Source organism: Cebidichthys violaceus, unplaced genomic scaffold (assembly GCF_023349555.1).
Source record: "Cebidichthys violaceus isolate CVI_PGR_0920_01 unplaced genomic scaffold, fCebVio1.0.p SCAF_15, whole genome shotgun sequence".
NCBI classification, from domain to species: Eukaryota; Metazoa; Chordata; class Actinopteri; order Perciformes; family Stichaeidae; genus Cebidichthys; species Cebidichthys violaceus.
Window position 1 is genome coordinate 7,993,906 of NW_027176318.1, and position 6,657 is coordinate 8,000,562.

The 6,657-nt window shown below is 43.1% G+C and overlaps 1 protein-coding gene across 3 annotated transcripts in view; it reads right to left on the minus strand.

The window, feature by feature from the left end:
- Nucleotides 1-6,243, minus strand: part of myripb (myosin VIIA and Rab interacting protein b) — a 100,727-nt gene extending 94,484 nt beyond the window's left edge. For 2 of the 3 annotated variants that reach the window (XM_068709796.1, XM_068709794.1), the window contains exon 1: nucleotides 6,112-6,243. The gene's annotated coding sequence lies outside the window, so the exon portion shown is untranslated. Of the gene's footprint in view, nucleotides 1-6,074 lie in introns of all 3 variants that reach the window. The other variant, XM_068709795.1, reaches the window with a different exon arrangement.
- Nucleotides 6,244-6,657: the final 414 nt, after the last annotated feature.

Below are 6,657 nucleotides of genomic sequence, written 5' to 3' on the forward strand. Positions count from 1 at the left end.
TAAACAAGATGGGAGAGCACTGGCAGTGGGAAGAGCAATGATGACTCAGAAGGCCAGACAATTATGTCCATTCTATTATTGGGCGTCATCGACAGAGCGTCTCTCCTCACGAACAGCATGTCACTCATTCCTCCAGTTCAGCTCAGGGCCTGGCTTATGACGGACTGCTGTTGAACTTCAACTGTCAAATTTATACATTTCAAAAGCAGAAAACTAAATTGCGATGACGATCCTGCTCATGTGCGCCAACAAGTCACGTTTCATCTTTTAAAGATTAGGAAGTTGTTGCTGTCAGATTCGGCTCCAATCATCGCAAAGACACATTGCTGGACTTTCTGGAGCATCTATTTGAGTAAACTTCATTGGTCTAAAATTGAAGAGTGTTTCATGTCATTTGGATAAGAAAGCTTCAGCGAAACCAGAGGAATATTGTTTTTCAATATTTCAAATAAAGTTATTTTATTTCATCCTCTTACAGATATGTCCATCAAATACTTTTATGTGTCATTTGTATCAGAACAAGGGCAAATGACAACGCATACACATGCTCAATCACACACACACACACACACACACACAAGTGTGAGAAAGAGCCTTTGTCACATTCTTAGCTATAGTGGAAAACTGCAGCTAAATCTCTCAGTCTGAGACATCTGGTACACACAAATAAAGACCGCCACAATGCCATTCACAAACACTCATTAAGCCGCTGGGATAAGTGACCATGTCCTCGCCCCGAAAGGCTATCCAGTGTGACATAATCACGTTATATACAAAATGTTGAAACACACACTCGGGCTCATGTGGACGTACAGCGTGTGTCAACACACACTGACTGATCCTACATATCACAGTGGTGATATTACCTGAGCCTTGAATCTTGCTGAATTGTGACTGTAAATTTCACAGTGTTCATTTTGGAGTCCTAGAAGACATGAGACAAAATGATACTAATATGTGCATGCATGTCATTGTTGATATGTTGATTGTCTTGTGTCAATGAATTGTTTAATTTACAACCATTGTTACTATTTATGTGTTCAAATGTTTCTTAACTTCCATGTTTTGTGCCTACGGACAAGATGGTGTGTCTACGAATATTTGGTACACGTTCATTCTTTGGAGTGCAAGATGAGCAAGAAGGCTTCTGGTGTGAAAAAGTCGTCACCCTGCTTCAAGGCTTCACTGTACCAGTAATCAAAAAGTAGCAAGACAGATGTGCACAATTATGTCCATCGCTTGATGGTGATGAGATGATCGACCCTCATGTTGCTACAGCAAATATGAAGCTACAACCTGCAACAGGTAAGCTTAGCTTAGCATGAAGCCCAGAAAGTGGAGTACGTTACATTATATCTTGTTCTCAAAACGTTCAGAAACATGACGTGTAAAACCGGCAACTTGCAGTTTGGCGGCTGTAAGTCGTAATCAGTGACCAGTTGGCCATTTCCCCCTGTTTCCAGTCTTTAAGCTAAGCTAAGCTAGCCGTCTGCAGGCCTTATAGTATATGAACCAGACAAATATGATCATATTTCACCAATGCTGAACTACTCCTTTGAGGATTTGCAATATCAGACTCAAATGTCCCTGAACGACATCACATCCATAGCCATTCAAACTATTGAAGGTACCTTGTTTGATATTGTTACCGATGAGGATGATGTTAACATACATAGACACTGTATGACACGGATATGTCTATTAACAATTTTACAATGGCCAACAATCTGTGTCAAATTCTTCTGTCTTTATTTCTGGCTGGAACCCACAGCAGTATGTCAGCTAAATTTAGAATGAAATTTATGAAGAAAAAAAATCCAGAAAAATCATCACAGCACTGCAATGTGGAGCTTCACGTCTTGCGAGGAGCCCACTTTCACAACTCCTCAGCCCTTTATCGGTCGATCCAGAGACTCAAATTAGCAGGTGGAAAATCAACCGAGCTGCTCTGTAACACAGTACAACCCCAGCAGCGACAGGCTGGTCTAACATATTTGACTTCAGTCCTCGTTTCTCTCCTAATGTATTGAGGAGATTAATGCACCATTACTGTAAGGCCATTATTGTATAGCCACAAGGGAAGGCAATTATTCAGGCCTTCTTTTTATAGTGAGTGGTGTCAAGGACGGGGATGGAGCATCCTTTATGTCTGTGAGTGTCTGCCTCTGAAGCTTCAGTGACGCACATACACGGGGGCAGCAACTGTACACACAACCCATCCATTTTCACTTGTGACAATTTGCAATTAGACGGCCACAAACATACACTCACACAAATATGTGCACATTGAATCTATGCTTCTTCTATGGAGCAGTGTCAGCACTCTGCAGCACCACTAACACACCCTCAACAAAAGCACAGGCGAGCTATCAGTCTGTACACGGTGGAAGAGAGAGAGGGCTATTACAACAGACAAACCCTCCTTATGTGACACTGATTGGAGAGTGCCTTCTGAGACAAGAGAGGTTGCGGGCTAAACTGAACTCAATCTTGGTAAGCTGATGTCGAGGTGAGATCTCCTTCTTTAATGACAGCTACTAGACTGAGGCTTGATTCCTCGTTTTGGCCCAAAGAACTACATTCTGATCAGTACAATTTACCTGTACTGTATGTGTGCATGTCTCAGCAAATCAAATTCAACCTTATCGCCAGACAAGAATGTCAATATTAAAATTGTTTTGCTTTCTGTAATATCTGCACGACAACCCCAGTATCGTTGTGTTTAGGTAAAGACTGTGGCAAATGAATAATGAATGAGGTATGCTTAATTTCAGGCAACATAAACACTAGGTAAAGATGAAGGTAATGCGGACGCTAATGCAGTCTGTGACAGGACGCAAACCCAGGTCTCCGGTCTGCATGAAACAAAGTCACCCACCACCCAAATCTTCACAAGAGGTTTACAATTACTAATTTGAAACACACACAACAATTGTTACAAAATCTTAAACCATAGTTTTGGTCAAACTATCATCAAGAGTTCAGACACTTTCAGCGCTCAGACAAGAGAGAGAGAGAGAGAGAGAGAGAGAGAGAGAGAGAGAGAGAGAGAGAGAGAGAGACAGAGAGAGACGGTTTCCGTGGGAAAAATAGGTCATACTGATGAATCTCTCAGGAGAATGAAGAGGAACCTGCATTTTCTCCAAAGGACACACCGCATGCATCAATCAACCACATCACACTGATACTAAATCATCTCGAAGACACTCAAACACATACAAAAAAACCACCACATCCTACACCCTGCTGCAGAGCACTTGGCTTTGCTGCCGTCTCGTCAGCAGAGGATGGGCGAGCTGAGGACAAGGCCCTGTTGGAGCACTAAAAGGGCAGGTGCAGCCAAGCGCTAAATGAACTGCTTGTTTTAGACACTCTCCATTGAATCAGCGTTTCGTCACAGCCAGAGGGAAGGAGATTGAGATCGACTTCACCGAAATGACTATTAGGACTGAATACGGGGAACAGACTTCGCAGATCGGCATTTACAGCTTCTCAAAGTCTTATTTATTCGAGTGTGTGTGTGTGTGATGCATTTATGATTGGGAAATATGTGCTGGAGATTGTCCGACACTGTGCTTGAGAAATGTATGAATAGCTCACTGTAACTTCTTTTTAAACCCAAGCTCTGTACTTTGTGTGTGATGGCCTTTCTTTGTCTCTCTGGTCATTTGTCTTCCTACATTCACCTGACAGCAGAAATAAGGTGTTTTTGTAACCCCAGGATACGACCAGTATCTGTCAAAATGACATCAAGAGGAGTCATCATAGAGAAAAGACGAGCAACAAGAATAGTGGAATACAGCAACGTAGTTTTGGCTTTCAGTTTAGAGGCACATACTGCATATCAACTGAAAATTGTTATTCCTCCAACTGCTCCACCATTCAACTCGCTGTAGAGTAAGAAGCACATAGTGTGAACCGGCCGGTCCGCAGTCATTACTTTAATATCACCAATCAACCGAGGAACCTCATTCATACTTAACATCCTGAGGGAAGAGCCGTGTAAGTGGTTACACACGCCATCTGCAGATGAATTAGTTATTGGAAATACTTTGAAAAAAGTTGCATAATGTGCAGAATATTGGCCTATATTGCCTTTATAAAGCAATGTCAGCATGTAACACAATAGATAATATGCACTGACATCACTTTTTGAAGAAGTTGTAAAACCCTCCTCACCAACACTTAAGCTGTATGGCTGCAGAGGATGTGGGGAAGCTACAGCAGAAAAACAAAGTAATGTGTTGAAAAAGTAAAAGTTGCATCAATGATCTGTATGTTGTGTGTGAATGTTGAAACGTGGCCTGTACACCCTTTTAAACATGCAGGAAGTAGCACAGAGGGAGTTTAAAAGGTTTAAAAAACAATCTAGGACCTTACTTGGAAATGTAACATACCTAACTCAAAATGGCAACTACATATCAAAGTTTTGGCACCAACTGTTCCATGAGAATGCATCCAGTACTTCCACAAATGAAGATCGTGCATGCATATTATAATGATATTATTCTATTGCTGATATTTGGGCAACAGGCCTTTTTTCACAGGAGACATATTGACATGTCACAGCAGGAAAAGCACACTTGACATCAAATTAATGATGGCTGAATTCAATTTAGCTGCTTCAGTTTCAGGGTCTTCCTGATATTAAGCATGCTGGCTCACTTTCATGCTGTCATGCTTTACTTGGACACTCAACTGAGTCATCATGGATGTTATCGGTTACACATGAGCTTTTCCTACTATGACAATTCAAAATCACTGTTCTCCACAAAAAAAAACCCAAAAAATACAGAAAACCACTTTTGCTTTCCCCCGAGCCAACACTGTGGATATGAGTACTGCCACATTAAATAAAGCTTGGGTCATGCCAAAAAGAAGAAAAAAAAAAAACGTCAGTGGCTTTTTAACTTGATTAGTGCAGACACACCACACTCTCTCCTCCTCTACTGTGCGCACATCTGGCAGAGGGAACATTCAAATCCTCACCGGATGGGCTCCGAATGAGGAAGAGCCCTTGATCATTTGTCACTGTTTTGACATATCTACCTGCTGTGTCACATCCATCAGTGCCTGGCCAATTACCACTCTATGCAGAGCAAGAGGGGAGGCTGGCAAGGTGAGAATGCTGCAGCTGAACTGTGAAGACACACTCACACTCACACACACGCAAACACATTGTGACCTGAAGTGTTAAGAATCTAAACAGATGCTAATTGAATCTTCCTCTGAGTCACTGTGCATGTGACAAAAGTGTTGAGCACAAACTCTAAGAATGGGTTGTAATTCTGGCTGAGTGATCTCTATGTTTTCCTTGAATGAATAGCTCAGAGCAGCAGGCTTATTCATCCCGTATCAGGGTGAATGTATTCCTGGTGTCTCCCGAAAGAGCTTCCCAAGATAACCCAGTGTTATTGTCAACAAGTGACAGCGTTGACTACAAAACAAAACAACAGACATAAAACTGCACCGAGCCTAGTTCAGCTACCTGCACACCCATTCAGAGGTGCTGCCAAGTAAAGCTTTTCAGCTTGCATTCCTTTGGGTTAAAGTTTTTTTTTCTGCAAACACAGCTCTGAGGCGAAACATGACATTCTTAACAGCTCCTGCTAATTAAACCAGTGTCCCTATCGGAAAAGATGAGTCACATTTTGCACCTGCTGAATCTGTTTGTTTTTTTAGTTTCTTCTCGGTACTCTGAACTGTGTCGAGCTGTGAGGCAAATCTACCTGATCGTATCCACCTCACACCCGCACCATGCCGCACTTTCCTCATTTAAAAACCGGCAACATATGCATTTTATTCAGACCGCCACAGTGGCTGACTGCGTGATAACATCTGAGCGAAATCCTGCGGTGACAACTGTCAGATATATTATACATATACAGTATATACATATACATATAAATGCACAGTGAATCTGGCCGTTTACAGCAAACGGTACTGAAAGGTTGATTTTCATATCAAGGTGCAAGCGTGCAACAGAGCCTCTGCAATCACACACATCTAGTGCAGCCAACTGACACCGAGACTCAATCATTCATTCCTGCTCATTAAATCGGGCTAACGTTCACCTATATTCGCAGTGAGTTGATGTGGAGAATCACTTACACAGGATCAGTGGGTGCCGGATGACCGCCAGTTACAGTCTCTTTCACGTTATCCCAGATAATGACAACAACAAAAAAAAGACGCGGAGGGATGCGCCTCTGCACGTGTAAACTTCCGCGACACCTGTCTGTCTCCCAGATAATTTTTAGCTTGCCTGCCCCTCTGCTACTCGGCTTATTATCCCCCCCCCCCCCCCCCCCCCCTCCCCCCCGAAGCAGCAGACGCAGGCACCGCTGAATGGCCGATCACGAGGTTTGTATTACACGGAGGAAGGAGGGAGGGCGCACGGCGAGCGAGGTGAGGGATTGGCACCCAACCTTGATTCTTCCTGTATTCACGGTGACAGCGCGGTGTCGGTAATGAGGGGGAAATGTGCACGTTGGAAATCAGAGATATTTGAGTCTCTCTTCCTGCATGGATGATCTGATGTCTAATCCCATTTTTTGTTTTGTCCTGCGGGCACCTGGGCACCCTGTGCTTCCAATTTGGCACTGTTGCTCCATAGAGGAGGAGGAGGAGAAGGAGGAGGAGGAGGAGGAGGCACTG